The 19,089-nt window shown below is 32.5% G+C and overlaps 1 protein-coding gene across 32 annotated transcripts in view; it reads right to left on the bottom strand.

Moving 5' to 3' along the window:
- The window catches only part of LOC113510793 (sodium channel protein para), a 90,271-nt gene extending 71,667 nt beyond the window's left edge, over positions 1-18,604 (bottom strand). For 10 of the 32 annotated variants that reach the window (XM_052896195.1, XM_052896199.1, XM_052896202.1 and 7 more), the window contains exon 1: positions 18,323-18,600. The gene's annotated coding sequence lies outside the window, so the exon portion shown is untranslated. Of the gene's footprint in view, positions 1-18,322 lie in introns of all 32 variants that reach the window. The other 22 variants (XM_052896180.1, XM_052896187.1, XM_052896196.1 and 19 more) reach the window with 5 other exon arrangements.
- Between the last annotated feature and the right edge of the window lie 485 nt (positions 18,605-19,089).

Genomic DNA, 19,089 nt, shown 5'->3' with positions numbered 1-19,089 from the left:
ATGCTATACATTTTAGTAATTATTTAGCTGCTTGCGATACCTATATAATATGAATATCAAAAAATTTGTTTCGTCAAAAAGCAGAATACAAAAAAGGTGAATACAAGTTGACGGTTGATTCAATTTTCTCACAAGAAAACTACATAAATGGCACAAAATTTTTGTTATAGTAGGTAATGAAGAAACTTCGAATATATCTATAATGCGCCATACGTGATCCTAAATGACTATACGTGAATACATTATCACTTATTAAGAGGCTTCCCTTCGCCCGAAATCTTGCAACATAAACACATAGAGATTTATATAATATTATTCTCCGATAAAGACTTTATAAATGTAATAGAGAGTACTGACGTTAAAAAATTTCTGAGATATTTTTTTATTATTTTGATTCTGTGTTCTTTCAAAAAGTTAAAGAGAAATTCTTTCTCACTACGAAACTAAATCTGCGATATTTGGATTGTGTTCCACAGAAATGGTAGACTGAATGTGCGGTGAAAGATAACGACGGTTTTAAACACCATATGAATTCGCGAATAAAGTTACTTATGATGTAGGGGTTTTGGTAGACCAACGTCTTAACATGTAAATCTCATAAACTACTTACGTAATTTTTTTAACAGAATTAAAAAAAGGAGGTGCTCAATTCTGTTGTGTGTGTTTTTTATGTTTGATTAACAATTCCGTCAGATACAAATCGAAAGGAAGAAAAGAGAAAGAAAATTCTATTTTATCTGAAAGGATATACTTACAGATTAGTCTTGTAGAAATTTCTTCAAAAACGGTGGAGTAGTTTAATTTTTAAATCTTTTTTTGCGTAACATAATCTTAAATCACGTGTTATTTATTTTATAATTATTATATATAAACTATTTTATTAAAATGCGCTTAATAAGCATTTAATAACTAATAAAAACTTAAATAATGTCCATTGATTTCTCATATTTAGAGTCTAGTTTTCCTCATATACCTAATGGAATGGTGTTTGTAGTGTAAAATTATACCTAAATATTAAATTATGTCGTGTAGGCGGTCACAAACTTTAACTGTCATGGTAACGTTTGGCCTTGTCCAAACTATACACAATCCTAAACTTAGAAGTATTATAATATATATTTTACTAGATTAGATGTTATTTTGCGGAAGCTATATCAATGGTTAATTGATTAGATTAGGTTATTTTGTTTAATTCCCCTATAATTTGTATACGAGTGACTGTCAGCATTTAAAGATTAACTACGATCCTTCTACTGATTGTACTATTCTATTCTAAGACCCTTTTTAGTCATCAATCTCTGACCGATATTCATATTATACCGTTATTCTACATATATGCTGCAACACATGTTTTACTTCTAAACGAGGCGTTATTAGGAAATTAATCGATCACTACTCGGAGCCTAGTGTTTGGCGCCCTGACTGGAAAATATACTTTAAAACGGGTGAGGTACTTAGCATATTTAGTGGTGGTAATACCTGAAGTTAATATATTTCATTCAACTATTTCAATATCGATTTGATTTTTCTTAACCGCCATATAAAGTAAGGTAATCCTTTTTTTGGCATGAAATATGCCTGATCTAAGCTTTTGCTAGTGGTACCTACAACTTTTAATAAAATATACCCCCGTAAGCTATAAGTTATCATGATGACAGTATAAAAAAAACTAATATAGTAAAAGGATTCACACACTGAGTTTTACATAGAATAATCTACAAATCGTTTTTGTTTTCTTTACATTAAAATTTATTGCATGAATGAAAATGAAATAAATTCATATATACAATATATGTTTATTGTTATATATAAATAGTTACAAGCGCCTACAACAAAGGAAATGTATTCATGTAATTGAACAAATTCAATGAAAAACCCTCACAGATTTTCCGCAAGAGGCAATAAGAAAAACTAACATACAAGAAAACAATTACTCGGTGTGCTGATAACGAAAACACAAGAAAGAAAAGGTTGTTCGTAAGTTAGGGAGGGGGTGTACCCGCGGGGTAGGGCGGTGCCGGCTTCAAGGTTCCAGCTTTTGGCCTGTACGGACGCCACTGCGGTCCTATGCGTATTTCTATATTACCCGGCAAAATTAAATCGGGACTTGCGATCCACGACGTTGTTTGTATTGAAGTACACACATTATTATTTACATAATACAGTCCTTTCTCAGTCACACTCATCGACTTTGCACAGAGGTGTTATAACTTCGTTAGGAAGTAAAATGTTCTTTATGAGTAGCGCTTTGTTGGCGACTGATGCAATGAAAACTAGGATGGTATACGTATTTTTAGTAATGAGTTTTTATTTTTTGTATAATTGTACTCGGTACAATTAACATATCTAAGTAAATCTCTAAATACTAAATTGTCAATTATTTTAATATAATCTTTGAATTTTTTATACTAAATCAATAACGTGAACAAGAGTCAAAAAAAAATTTTTTTTCTATGCACTCTTCTTCATCCACTTAATAATATCATTATTGTTTGATCAGAATAAGTTTATTTTTAAGATATAATAATAAAATTGTAAAGTTGTGGTCCCGGCATATATTAGGCCACCCCTTCCTTTCTTGTGACTAAAGGACGACGAGAGATGGGCAGCAGCGTCCCTCTTAAAACATTTCTAAAGCCTGACTGCGTTTGCCAATCCCCCTGCTAAACATGGCAACTACTGGCAAAACCCCCCAAGGGGAGGCTTATGTTTAGCAGTTGACGGTTAAGAACTGATATGACGATGACGATGATTCGTAAACAACATAAGTTACAAAAGACATTACAGTCATTAAATTTACTCTGTGATTACTGTATCTAATCTAAAAAGCTGTGGCACCACTCATGTATTACCATTCATAAGGCTTAATGCATTTTGTATCTTGGATCAGAGATTACACTGAGCATCTTATCCTTTAAACCGAAATATAATTGTTTATCTAAGCTGTAACACACGGCAGGCCATTTGTAGTCACGTCTTTATTATGGCTGAATTTATATAATATGTACACATTAAATGCATGGACAAGATATATGAATTAATATGTGAAATGTATGAAACTGGAAACATTCCAAAAGATTTTTTAGTTAGTAAAACAGTTACACTTCCAAAAAAGGCAAATACACTAAGATGTGAAGAACATAGAACTTTAAGTTTAAGATCACATGTTTCAAAGATACTTTTAAAAATTATCCAAAATAGAATAAGACCTCTCGTCGAAAAATTTATAAGTTCAGATCAATATGGTTTCAGACAGAATAAAGGAACACGTGAAGCTATTCTAGCGCTACGCTTGATTATAGATAGAAGATTGGAACTGGGTATGAGTACGCAAATTGCATTTATAGATTTAGAGAAAGCATTCGACAACGTAAATTGGAAAAAATGATGCAAGTTTTGAAGGATATGGGAATGGATTACAGGGATAGGAGGATTGTTTATCAACTTTATAAATATCAGGAAACTGTTATTGAAATAGGTGAGGAAAAGGAAAGTGCTAAAATTAGGCAAGGTGTAAGGCAAGGATGTCCACTCTCACCACTAATATTTAATAGTTTTATAGAAGAAGCAATAAAAGAAATAACAGAATCAAATAAAGGAGGTATTAAAATAAATGGTCAAAAGTTATTTTTTATTAGATTCGCAGATGATATAGCTGCACTTGCAGAGGACTCCAAACAGCTACAGGAACTACTATTGATCATGAATACAATCTTTAATAAACATGGACTCAAAATTAATAGCAAGAAAACTAAAATAATGACAATAGCTAAAACTAAACCTCGACAAAATAATACTATAAACATTAACAATACTCAATTAGAACAAGTAAATACATTTAAATATTTAGGCAGTTTAATCACAAGTGATTCCAGATGTACTCCGGATGTAATCACGAGAATAGCCATGGCCAAACAAGCCTTCAATAACAAAAAACACCTTTTACAGGCTAAGATAACAAGAAATATTAGAAAGCGGCTTATCAAAACCTATATCTGGAGTATAGCTCTGTATGGATGTGAGACGTGGACATTAACTCAGAAGGAAATGGATAAACTTAGAGCCTTTGAAATGTGGTGCTGGAGAAGGATGGAGAAAATTAGCTGGAGGGATCGAATTAGCAATGAGGAGGTCCTGCTTAGGGTTAAGGCAAAACGACAAATTATTAAAACTATTGAGGACAGAAGGGAAAAAATGTTAGGACACTTGATACGACACGACGAACTTATGAACATTATAATAGAAGGTAAGATAGAAGGAAGAAGGGGGAGAGGGAGACCGAGACATAGTTACATCAGGCAGTTCAAGGAAGGAGTTGGTGTCGTGTCGTATCAAGAGGTGAAGAGACTCGCTGAAAATCGTAGTGAGTGGCAAGAGCTCCACCGACAAGAGCGCAGCTCTTAAATGGATAGATAGTACACATTAAAATTTACGGGTTTCTGTAATATTATTTTGCACAAAATAAATAAGTGAGATAAATATACAATTGTCTATACCACACGTTCAAGGGACTACGCAATATCTTAAACAAATAAGGCATCCACCACTTGCCATCGGCGTCAGCTTGTTTGTCATTCAAAGATGCATGGAAAATAAAGTATAAGTATGTACAGCCAATAACAAATATTAGTGTACACTTTGGAGGTACCAAATGTTTGTTATATTTACACGTAATAATCTATGTACATATAATAAAATTGTAACTAGATAATGTCTAAATTTGTCTTTGTCTTAGATTATATAGATAGAGCATGAAGTCTCAAAAACGGATCAACTTTTTGCCAGCTAATTGTCAAATTAGCTGACTCGTTTTCAGTGTTCTATATACTTGTTCTATATACACAATGTATCTTGACGTATCTTTATATAATTATTTAACAAGTAAAATGAGTTATTACGCATTAAAAAAAAATATAAAACAAAATAAATATAGAAGTTATAAATGAAACACTCATAACTATTTATCATGCAAAATTATATGAAAAAGTTGACCCGCTTTTCTCGAAGCATTTGTATGAGGACACTCTATCTATATAATCTAAGGTATATACAAGAAAAAATTATATGAAGAATCTTAATATTATCTCTATAAGATATCTAAAGCTACTACAATAATTTTTAAAATTTTAATTTGTCTATCTGTATATTTATTTTAGAATCACGCTAAAACTACTGCACTAAATTGGATGTTGCTCCTAATAATCTACGTACTCTACCGTTTGTACAACGAACTATGCTTAGAGGAATTGTTCAATATTATGTCCACGGTCATTTCTACAATCGTACAGATCCCCACTGACAAGGAGTTCACTCTAATACCTTAGAGCCTAGATAGTAGCGTAGAGCGCGGTTTTAAAGAGTTTTTCTCCCATGAACGCTCAGGCTATGGAATGCGCTGTATGTCGAGGTTTTTTCAACAAATTACAGCATGAGGTTCTTCAAAAAAGGGGTAAATAGGTTTCTTCAGGGTCGGAAGTGTACGCATAATACCTGGCATTTCAAGCATTCATAAGCTATAGGCATATCATCATCATATATCATGGGCCGTATATTTGTTTGCCACTACTGTGGTATAAAAAAAAACTTAAAATCAGATTTCATACGGATCGTAGAAGTAATTACCTATTACTAAAATCTACAAAATAATAAATCCACAAAAACATTTGTATATTACCATATAGCGCCTTAATGGCTTAACCAATCACTATGAAATTTGGTATACACGTACTATATGGGATAGAGAGGGATATAGGCTACTTTTTATCCAGATCAGTAGACATATCCCAGCCACGCGGACGAAGTATTGGGTAAAAACTAGTATTTTATAAATGAATAATTCGATCGCTATAAAAGTAATATATTTAATTTGTTAATTCCATTTTGTGAGTTTCTCGAAAGTTTTCGATGTTTTATAAATTTGTAAAGTTTTTAAATGGGGCGAGGAGAAATATAATAAAAAAATCTGTTGAGTGAAAAAGTCAAAAAGTCTACACGATTAGCAATGTTTACGGTTCTAAATTGGTTGTTCGATACACGATATCTATCATCCATACCTAATGCAAAATATCTTGTAAAAATTATTTGTAGAAATAGCGGATACCAGAATGTGTTCGAGATTCAAAGTTAGTTATTATCTGAGTTAGGAATTGAATGGTTTCTTGATGGAAAGAGGATATAACTATATAAATAATATTTTTAATAAAACCATGAACGAGTATATGAATCTTGACGGAATAGTTTTGTTAATTTAGTGAAAACATTTGACAGAGTCATACATAGAAAGTTTATCGTACTCTACTATACAGGATCAGTTGTGTCTGCTGTAAGCTGTATATTTACACAGATAGCAGAATACGTGTAGATAGGGGGCAGTACGCCGCCTTTGATATTATTATCAACGTCAGATAGGTCTCTGTATTGTTAGCTTAACTGTTCAAATTCACTTTGTTTCCAGACAATTGCCTCAAAATGTAGACACAAGATGTAGGCTTAGATTATAGATGTAAGGTTATGAAGAGATAGCATAGTGGTTAGGTGTTTGCTTTATGTAAACAATGCAGTTCTAATCGCTTCATCTATATCAGATCTCTAAATCCTAGTCACTCCATTAAGGGGTGATCATATGAGCCAAATTTATATTTTAAATGTGAACAAAATGATAATTAATATCTTTAAAATTAAATATTACAAAATATTAATTGCAATTTGCATTAATTATGAGGCTATAAAGCGAAAGCGTTCGCATATTTAGGATTATTTTTCATGGGAGCCTGAATCCTTGCAAAAGGGTACATATGTACTTTTAGATATATTTTTGCGAAGCTTCCCTCGCCTGTTGGGATGGGCATCAGTCAATTCTGGGGTGGGCATGTCCCCACCCCCCTTAAATACGTCTATGAGTGAAAGAAGCAGTTTAGCCTTCTTTCGCTTTATGATGTTACACAGTTATTAAACGCGGGAAGCGATTAAAGTGGATTCTGTAAATATGAAGTAAGACATACTAATTGTGTTCATATTAGGTGGTTTGGATTCTTGGCAATCTATGGACCACCCGGTCTATGTTTAGCGTTGGACAGATAATGATTGAAATGATGATGATGATGCTATCAATTATGTTAGTTTGTGTACGTAGAAAAAATGAAAGCGGAAATTATACGAAAGGATGACAAAACAAATGTACAATATAGAAGTGGAAAAGTCTGGATAAAACAAACCGTGATATCTTTCACAAGTATGAAACTTGTGAAAGATATCTTTAAGAAAAGTAAATAGCTATCACAACTTGTTTACAACATGTACAAAAAGATGAGACAACAAATGTAAGAATGGGTACGCGGTGCTATTTGCGGATATATTTGGTTATATACCCTAACCCGTAAGGGTTTCATTATAAAGAAAAAAAGATAATATCCTACAATTTAATATAAAAACAAATTCAAGGCTCTTTTTACCCACCTTACTCTATACCGATAACTGTCGGGGCCTTCTTATAAGTTTTTCTTAGTATTATTTTATTTATTAAGTACACAACCATCATAAGTTTCTTTATATGTAAGAATAATATTACACTCTGTTTTTAAAACAATATTTAAAATTAGTAGCTTCCAATAATAAATCATATAGACAAAAATATGCATGGACGTGAGATCACAAAATATTTACGCGCCGCCCCCGCTCTAGCCATGTGTGTAAGTACATGTACCGATGCCCATATAAGCCCGCGTGCACTCATTTACATATGTTACTCCGTGTGACGACCGGCTCTCACCGAAATTGCTTTCAGCTTTTTCCAAGTATAAAAAGAATCTACTACCTTAATGCATTTAAAGTTTTCCGAGAGCATTGCTCGATAGAAATAAAATCTAAATATTGTAATGGCTTGCGATATGCTACCGTTCTGAGTACTTACTCATTTTAAGAGTTCTAGACTATTTGATGTCTAGTTAGACATAACTAGGTAGTTATTTTGTTTTTGTTGTGTTCTGTACAGAATATTGTCGATGAATTTGTTATTTGGCATGATTAACTAGTGATTTTTTTTTTATTAAGGTACTATGCTTAATCTATGATTTTCAATGCTCTTAACTTTTAATTTTAAATAAAACTTCTATACGAACATTATAAGGTACCACAAAATAAAGACCGACACTTGCATTTCTCTTTATATGAAAACTATACCTATCTCCACTAAACTATTTTCCGTGGTATAGTATATACTCATAAATACATATATCAAAAGTAACAAAAAAGGAGGGTTTATAAGACACGTATTTCACCAGAGGGAGACTTTGTACAAAAGTCATTTGCTTGGGCACCTCTGTCCCATTCGTGTTTCAACCGTGAAACAGCTGTGTTTGCATGGCTGTGTTTTAATTTTGATGTTTTAAGTTTGAATTTACTGGGTACAGAGGAATAACATCTGATTCCTCAGGAATGGCAATGCATGGGGGGTATCATGGGCAAAACAGTATACTCTGTTATGTCTATGGTACTGCTCATGTCTATAGGCGACGGTTACCACTTTCCATCAGGTGAACCGTCAGCTTGTTTGCCATTCAAAGTTGTAAAAAAAAAATTTTGTCAGAGCACAGTAACATAATTGAAATATAAAACAAAAATACGAAATCTGACTATTTCAAAAGTTGTAAATAGAATATTATAAAATTGCTAGATATTCTCATTGAAAAATCGAATAAAAAAAAAACTATAATATCTACGAATAGGATATAATAGAAAAGCTTTTCCACTTTTTTAATGTAAGATATAAGATATTTAGTCGTACTTAAATAGATTCTATTGAACTTATAACATGCAAATGGATAGGTTAAATATAGATATAAGAGTGTCATTGAATTAATAGGTATATACATACCATAAATTATACAATTCAATAAATCAATTGTTGTATAAATACTTAAATTGGAAAGCCAATTAAGTAGGACTTACCGCGTCATTTTCCGATATAGACAGTTGCGCAAATGGCTCGGTCGAGCTGGCTTGCGTGTTCCGATTGGAATTAATGCCCCAACCGACCTCAACGTAACAACTCAAACCTTTATATGCGTTAATAGCAGACGCAAAATAGAAGTATCGTTGCGTTAAAAGAGGTGGATGACGTCACAATTGTCGTTGATTGTGAACTGAAGCGAAGTAGAGTATAACATAATTTATTTACTGTCGGATAATTTAAATCCTTTAATACATATTACAGTATAAATATAATTTTAGATGTTAGTAAAAAAGATATTTTTGTTATAATACTTTGAATGACAAACAAGTAAGCCCACCCACCTAGTGGAAAACGCCTACAGACATTAACAGCACTATGGACATTACAGAATACACTATTATTCCCATGGTACACCTACTACTACGGTGTTACGCCTCCATAACGTGTAAATTCATTACCATATTCCACCCTGCAAATTAAAACACAGGCGTGCAAGTACATCTACGTTATATCAAAAACAGTGGGACAGAAGTACCCATGCAGACAACTTTTGTACAAAATCTTCATCTGGCGAATAAATTTTGTTTTATTTCCTTTATTGATACCTTATTTTAAATCTTGTAATATTTGAATTAAAGAAACAGAAACTATCTACAATTAGAAGAGCGAATTAATTCTATTATAAATATAATATTCTTATTCTTAATAGGAATTTCACATATTTAGATACAAAAAAATAAGAAAGAAGTATACTACTTTGGTTCGAGCATGTGGAAAAAAATTGTTTTCAGCTTTTTTACCTTATATTGGCGTCTCCAATTATCCAGAAAATATCGAGAATCTATATAATTATAAGATATCAGTACAACAATGGGGAATACAAAGGTTGGTGAATTACAGCTAATGGTTCTTCCGTGACATTTCATTCTTTGTTAACACAAAGAATGAAAATGATTAAATGAGTTATGTATAATAAACGTTTAATATTTTTTGGAAACAAGTTATTATATTGTCAAGGTAAGATCTAGATAAGTTCAGGTTATAGTTCGGTTAAGATTGTTATTATTATTATTAATATTTATTTATTGTCAAATGATCCTAGGATAAAAACCTATTTATAAATGTATTATCTATGTAATTTATAAGTGCAATAAAGAGTATATATTATATTTTCATAAGTAATATTGAGAGCTTATTCCATAAGTATTTCAGAATTTAAATTAATTAACCATCAATTGAATTGATCTAATTGAATTCGGAAAAATCATTAAATATAGAAAAGGAATGAAAGGTCAATTACGAAATGTCAATTAATGAAAAACGATTAACCAGGCATCCACACAAATAATTGTTTGAAACCTTCTAAAAATCTTTAGGTTCTTAATTACATTTTTTGTTTTTTATATTACCAATATAAAAAGGTATAAAGCAATTCCATAACGTCATTATAAATTACATAAATCAAATATTACCTTAAAAATTACACCTAGAGTTTTTTATTGAACATGGAACGGCAAATAAGCTCATAGTGTACCTGATGGAAAGTGAGAATAGACATGAATATAGCAAAATATGTAATCTATGTAGTGTCCTTAGTACCACTCATGCCTTGAAATTCTTGAGGACTATGATGTTATCTCACAGTATCCTGTAATTTAACTATTAGATCCTACCCTTCAAATTGAAGTACAGACATGCAAGCGCAGTTGCTTCACGCAGCAATACGTATAGCGTAGAGATCCCCATACAGACAACATTTGTATAAAATCTCCCTGTGGTGAATTAAATTAATCCAAATTCATGTGAATATTTTCTCGAGAATGCATGTCTAATCCAGAACCTTTATTCATGAGCGACCATGACGCGACGGGCCAGACTGATTTAATTCAAACATAGTGTACGAAATAATTTTATTTGATCTTGAATAGGAGAAAAAAATGTAAGATTTTGTCCCACAATAGACATCGACTTTAATCATAATCAACTAAATATTTTGATTAAAAGCTAAACTACTAAACCACTTTAAGTAAATTTTTATATGATTTTATTATATAATAAAAATAAATAATAATGTAAATGTAATAATAATAATAAAATAAATACGATAAAAATATCTGAAATTGACTTTCTTTCCTAAATGAAGCTAGAATGAATGAATGAAGAAAAAAAAATATCGACGAACGATGTTTTTTTTTTATGTAACTTAAAATAGCAGATAAGCTGACGACCCACTGCTGGAAAGTGATAACTGTCGCCTATAGTATCACATGAATAGTATCACGGACAAACAGAGTATATTGTGTCGTTCGTGTATTTTGTTCTCTTATAAATTATGCCATATAATCCTAAATAAATCAGATGTTGTATTATGGATACTATATAACATATGTCAATAATTTTATATCAAGATCAATACAAGAGACATTTTTATGAATACATAAGTATGTTTGTATTTTGAAGGAATGGAGTATATGGTCATTGGAACATAAGAAAGTGTGTTAAACTACTACAATACCAATCGTAAGTTTGTATAGTAATTATATATCGGTAGTTAATTATCCGACGTAGAAGTTTGAAATACTTATTTATATTTAAAAAACATACTTTCATTAAATATAAACGCATCTAAATACAAGAACAAATTAATAAAACTACAATAAAAAAGTTACAGAATATTTTTTTATGTTATAAATAAAAAAAAAGTGAATAAATATACTGTAGTTATGCAAATATATAAAACCGCGTCAATTTATTTTATAGAGACTAAAAAATCATACCCTTCTAGGTAACAATGCCATTGAAATGAAACAAGCTTTCTTCCGTCGTAGACATAAATTTTATTTTCAAAGGATATTAACTCTATCTCAAGTCATTTTTACAGATTAATATCAGAAAGCTCCAACTACACAGATTAATTAAGGAACTTCTTTCATATTTTAATAGATAAAATTCTGTAAAAAAAATGTGTTCATCTAGTTTACAATTTTTTCCATAAAAATATTAATTGAATAATAATTATAAATAAAGAGGCTTGAAAATGTAACACAGCGCCTTCTAGTCCTAAACTAAGCAGTACTACCAGATACTACAACTGATATAGTAAAACGTAAATATCTTTTCTATAAATATCTACATACATAAAAATATATTGAAATTGACCAAACCAATAAATTAAGCTTACTTATAAGTGAGTATAAATTATTTTGTTTGCTATTGTCGGAAAGTACGGCAGTGTGTTAAATCTCTTCTTTACTAATAATTTTTCACCAAAACACCAAATTGTCATACGAATAATACTCGTACTAAAATTAATTTACGAGCATTAGCTTTAGTATTGTTCTTAATTTAAAAATGCGGTTTAAATTTGCAATAAACATAATTTAAGATTGCGTTCCATAAAAAACTTACTTCAATTGTAGCAACACCAATTGTTTTAAGTTAAAAACTAAATTTCTGAGCAGATTTTAATAAAATTTCTATGAAACTAATCTATATATATATTCTTTTAGGTAAAGGACTGCCGAAGTTACATAAAGAAAAAAAAAATACAACCGAATTGAGAACCTCCTTCTTTTGGAAGTCGGTTGAAAATTGCATGTCAAATATAATACAACGGAGTGGGTAAGCTCATAGACGTATTTAAGGAGGGTGAGGCGTGTCCACTCGAAAATTGTCCTGTGCCCATCTCAGAATGCGAGAGAAACATCAATCTCCCGGTGATGATTGACTTGTCTCTTTCAACGTTCCTGCAATTGTAAATAATCATCATCATCATATCAGGTTTAACTACACTGCTAAACATAAACCTCCTCCTATCGGGAGGTCTTGCTAGTAGTTGCAACACTTGGTAAGCGGATTGACAACCGCAATTAAGCTTTAGACGCGTTTTCGGAGGGTCATCCTACTCTGCCTTTTCCTTTACAAGGTTGCCACTCAAACATCTCTTTTCTTCATCGATTGTCAGTTCTTCGAGCTATGTAACTAGCCCATTGCCACTTCAGGTTACTTATCCTTCGGCCTATGTCGGTGACTTTGGTTCTTTGGCTGATATCCTTATTTCCGATTCTATCATGCAAAGAAATTCCCAGCATAGCCGTCTCCATCGCTCACTAAGTAATTTGAAGCTTTTGCATACGGGCAACGGTGTAGTACCACTAATACGCATGCTTGTATATCCATGTAACAACATGGAAACGTGTAAGTTACAAATATAATACTGTTGCCCTAAATGAATGACGCCAATTGTTAGTTCGTTATTAAAGCAATTTGCTTAATTGCATGTAAAGCAGCACATACATACTAGTGTATATTATTATATGACCCACAAAATATGCGGCTTACCAAACACAAGTTTCAAATATTTCAAACCTCAACCCACTGATATTATTTATGAAATTAAACAACCATTCCCAGGAAGTTTTTGAAGTTTTCATAAAGGTCAGGTTTAGTATATGTCTTTACATAACTACGATAAAGGGATGTTATGAAAAAAATATACGACTATATAGACTTGTTACAATATCAGTTACTACCCAATTTAAAGACATGCGTACCTTTAACACTAACATATCAGTAATGAAATACATAAGAACGCATATAAAAAATACAAATTCTCATGTTCTTAACTAACTTCCGTAGAAAATACGGTGATATAAGTATGTCTGCGTCTTTGGCGCAGTGTGTAGCCTTGATAGATTTATATAAATGGTATATTGATATCGATAGATTCGATTGTATGAGTATTAACAAGCTACATGACGATAATATAAAATGAACAAAATGGCCATAAACTGTCAAAAACATATTTAAAGTTGGGTTTTTATTTGGACGACCACTTGTTTTATGGTGATTAATTTATTAATGTAACTTTCCATCCTAATTAAATGTCATGAAGGTTTTCTTTAAATGGAAAATATTACCGTTTCTATTTTAATAAATTATAATCAAAGCTAAAAGATACATCTGTGTATGCTTGTTTGTAATCCCAGATGTAGCAGCTAGGGACAATTTGCCTACCGTTGTTTCTGCAGTAAACACTCAACCTACATTTTATCGAGCAGATTAATATTCTACATGACAAAAAGCACTCATACTACCGGCTTTCAAATTAATTAAGTTTCACACGTAATCATAAAATTAATCGGAAAAAATGACGGATGTTTTTATTAAGAGCTACACTTTATAATACTGATCTTATTAGTCGAGATATCTAATAGGTACCTATAGAGATTTTTTTAATGAAATTTAGAATGGCAAACAAACTGACGGCCCGCTGTAGACTATTCTATTATAGAATGTATATAGAATATTCCATGATATCCATGGTGGGGTATTATGGATATTCCAAAGAATGACAATGCTTAAAAATTACGCGTTCCCATCCTTTAGAACTATGGTGTTATACAGCTGTTCTTCTTCCTTCGAACAGAAACAACCATACAAGCACTATTTTACAGCAAAAGTACAGGTGGAACAGTGGTACACAAGCATTCGACTTTTGTAGTATCAATTGTCATATATTATATGAAAATGCTTACATAAGTATGCGATATCTGACGGTAGAAGCTAAAGGTTTTAGGATGGAAGGAGGATGTGTAATAAAGAGAAAGAAGAAAAATATTTATTGGCCATAGATATTTTGTTAAAGCATGAATATATGGATAAAACTTTCTCTCTCCATCCACATCACAGAAGAGGATTTGGCTCTTCGCCAGTTTCTTTGATTTTATGGATTTCGAGTTCGTTTATAATTAATATAACTGTACATAAAGAAGTTTGGGATAGAGTAGTTAAACATAGAACCAATAAATACTGCCCTTCTAGTTATGCTCATAGCAAGCCTCGAGTATTATATAACAAGTACATGTGAAGGGAGTAGAGAATATGTGTAAGTACAGCACTAAGTAATTTCGGTTCGATTTTATTTCTCAAAAGTTTGAATATTTTAAGATGAATCAGGTATGTCAGAGCTTTGATACATTGTGAATCCTAAATGTATCTACATATCTGTATTATAATATTCGTCTTAATATTATGAGAGTGTTGCAAGTCACAATAATGGAAGCATAAAATTAATATAGTAATTTAAATTTTGTTATAGTCGGGGTTTTTATGGCACGTTTATTTGTTTGACTAGCAAACGACTTCACAGCTTCCAGCGAACGAAAGGAGTCATTCAAGAACATGACAATAGTAGTGAAGAAATTGTTCTCTTCTCAGTTGATTGGTGATTGGTTTGTTGGCTCACCAAATACTTTGACATGACAGTTGGACACACTAGTGTGGCAGGTTCAATATTTTTTATTGTTATTTAACTAATATTTATTAAAGAAAAAGTTTAGTTACTTTGATAAAACATTCCCTTAAAATGATTTTAACGATTCAAATTCTATGCATATTTATTTTAAAGTCGACAGTTATCTACATTGACATAACTTTTCATAGTTCCTTGTTCCCTATTTTCTTCTCCATTTATTCGTAGATGGATGTTAATCCTGTTTTTATTCTAAATTTTATTATATCTACCGATAAAGTGTATGTTTTAAATACTTCTTCTGTAACTAGCTATTAGAATACTATAACTGTATAACATAATTATGAATTCTCAATTCAAGGAAATATATAAAGAAAATACAATAAGTTGAACACCATTCTTCATGACGTATGCCCTTGCCGTCAAGGACACTGGTCGAATGAACTAAACCGAATACGAATAACTTTATACTTATTAACTATATTTTTGCTATATTGTAACTAAACCAAATTTCATACAAATTCGTTTAGCCGTTTAAGCGAGGTTATATAATAAACAACCAAGCATTGAACTTTTATATTACTAATACTCACTATATTCTGTAGCTTTTTTCATATGAATTCTGATAAAAAAGTACCCTAATATTAAGCTAATACAAGTCTTTTGCTCGAAAGAAAATAACAAACTTCTAAACATCTTACCAGAGGAAGACTTAATACAGAACTCTTCTATTTAAATATTTCTGTCCTACTCGTGTTTTGATCGCTATGTTATATATCGCTGTATTTGTATTGCTGTAAATATATTTGAAAGGTAGGATGTAACAAGAAATTACAGGATACAGAAACATAAATTATTAGCCCTCAGTTCTTTTTTTAACTACGAAGATAGCAAACAAGCGTGCCTATAAGTGACACTTGCTCCTTTCCATCAGGTGGGTCATCATCAGCATTTTTTTGTCATTCAATATTGTATAACAAAAGTTTTATATTTTATGTATTTATATTCTTTTTCCTTTATATTTCTATATGTATATTATAACCAGTATTTTGTTATTAAATTTTTTTATGTTGTATTTATTAAGTGTTTAGCTTATTATCATTACTTATTCTGTTCACTGTTTATGCCAAAGGTTGATTCAATTCAATTCAATTCAATTCAATCATTTATTGCTATTACATGTTGTAACAATATTGGTCTTAAGTTACTAAAAGTATAGAATCAACATGAACCCTGGATAGATAGAGATTGATAGAGAATGTTACTAGCATTAAAACAACTTTTACATTAAGATAGTAAAGGTTTTTAAATAAATATCATTTGTTATATTAATAGAATTTGCAAGATAAAAAATTATATATATACATAAAATTATGTCATATTCGTAGTTATTATTTAATTACACGAAAAGTTTCGTGACCAAACAAAAGAAAGGTAACGAGCCATAACGAGCATACATTTTACATTTGACGTAGCTACGGCTACGCCTCGTAGCTGTAGCGTAGCACGCTCGTTACTTCGTAGCGCACCCGCAGTCTTTCACTGCATTCACCTGTTCCATGAGATTCAACACATAACAGCAATAATAAACTATTAAATATATAAATCTTAGTAATATATTATACTATCAAACACATGGGAAATCAAATTATTAAAATAATTTATTCATATAAACATGTTTGGCTTTATTCGATACTCTGCAATTATAAATGCAGGATAGAAACGAAAAGTGGTCTGGTTAAATAAATACATATACTATACAATATATATATATATATATAACATTTGGAGATCAATGGATACTTTAAATAGCTATGTCCTACCATAGTAATAATACCATATATACATACCATAGTAGAAATTATTTTAATATGATTCTATATATTATATGTAATATAGACCATGGTATTAAAAGACATAAATGCTGAATGGAAACAATAACTAAGGGTTAAATTGATGAACTGTAGAAAATCGATGATGAATTAATATTTTTTATGCAACTTAGTATTGCAAACAAGCTGGTGGAAAATGGTAATTGTCGTCTATAAATCTCAGACAGGTCCAAGAATATTGTAATGGTTATACACTGTGACATCCATATTGCCTTTTATGCGTTGCTATTTCTAAAGATTACGGCGTATTTACCTACATTTAAATCGAAGTACAGCTGTGACAGTACAGCTGCTTGGTGGCAGAAATGTGAGTGGAACACATATACCCAAATGATTAAAACAGATTATCTTGATTTGGATAAATTGATTCACAGTATAGAGCTACAATAGCATCACTTTCTACATTACCTACATAAAAAATCAAATCTATTGACTTGAACTGTTTATAGTATTATTGTATTCTATAAAATTAAGAGAAATTGACTTAATAAAGCTTAAAGTCATTCAATTAAGAAAGCTTTAATTGTTGAAATTATGTTTTCGTATTCACATGCAGCTTCGAACAGTGAATGGGCGACAGAATAGCTACGCTTTACGTAACAGACAGACACCCTTTACACCAAATTTAGTTCTGTTGTAAACTGAGTTTACTTAAGTAATTACGTCGCAGATAGTGCATTGCAGGAGAGATTACCACTAAATGGTTTTATTGTAAATAGATACATACACATAAGTATAGACGATGTGAACGTATCACTAAATAGTTCTTTTATGCTTTTGTATGTCAATACATTATATACAAATACATTGCGGCAATAATATCGATCTACAATTATCTTGTATGCTGTCAGAAAATATAGTTTTGTAGTACACTAATGCGTGATGAACGACGTATATATTAGTGGCCTGACGAATGGTTACATCATAATGTCAGTGTTTTATCGTATAGAGGTTAGCAAATAACAGAATATTGAGCAGAATAAAGCACGACAGCGACAGCAGACGCAGCGGCGACGGTGGCGGCGGCGACGGTAGCGACGGCAGCGGCGACACAGTGCCGCAGCCAGCGCGGCGTCCTTGCCTCAGGTAATACGCGCGAGTCACGCGAGCGAGGTCGATAGCGGTCGCCGGACAGCCTCCGCTTCAATTATTCAGCACGCGACCGCTACCGTCGCCACCTCCACGCGCCCGGACAAAGGCGAGCGCGCGCACTGCGACGACACCTACCAGCCCACCGGCGGTCCGCACCCAGCCGCGTCGTATCCTCGCAACGGAGCCAGAAACCAGTGGAAATGTAGCACACTTTTCCCGAAACACTCTAAACCTTATCCGTTTGCGATGGGCGATGAAGGCGCGCGCGGTGGTCGCGCGTTACGTAAAGGGCGCGACGTTGCGCGTGTCAGCGCGTGTGGCGCGCTCGCGGCGGGCGCTCGGGGCGGGATCGCGCGCGGAGTGCCGCCACACAGTTATGCAACGCGCCGCCACCGTCGCCCGGATGGGGAAAATCGAACGCGAGGGGCGCGGGCCAGTGCGCACGCAGCCGCATCGATAGCGGAGCCCCCGGCGCCCGCCGCCGCCCGCCCGCCGTGGCGACGGCTCGCGCCGCAGCGCCGCCCTCTCACGCCGTCCGCCAGTCCTATCATCCGCAGTTGACATTACAGCAATGGGAGCAAACAGCTTTAGACGTGCGCAAGTTCCTTAAACGTTACTTACCAACAATTGTTATGTACAAAGGAGTACACGAAAATAAACAATATCTTCAAAAATTTTTGAAAACTAATAAAACATTAGAACTAACTAGTGAACATGTGTGATACTCGTAGATCATTTTGAAAAATGTTCAAACTAGTAATAATTGTAGTAGCAAGATGATAAAATTTTCGATCTATGTAGTATCCTACAACAAGTAAAACTTTATATACTCGTAAACTATATATACTAGAATAATGTGAAAGAAACTCAATTGTTCATCATTTCAGAAAAAAAATTATGAT

The sequence above is a fragment of the Galleria mellonella genome, unplaced genomic scaffold (assembly GCF_026898425.1).
Source record: "Galleria mellonella isolate WM207_F2 unplaced genomic scaffold, CSIRO_AGI_GalMel_v1 utg32, whole genome shotgun sequence".
Lineage (NCBI taxonomy): Eukaryota > Metazoa > Arthropoda > Insecta > Lepidoptera > Pyralidae > Galleria > Galleria mellonella.
This window is presented reverse-complemented; position numbering and strand designations above follow the sequence as displayed.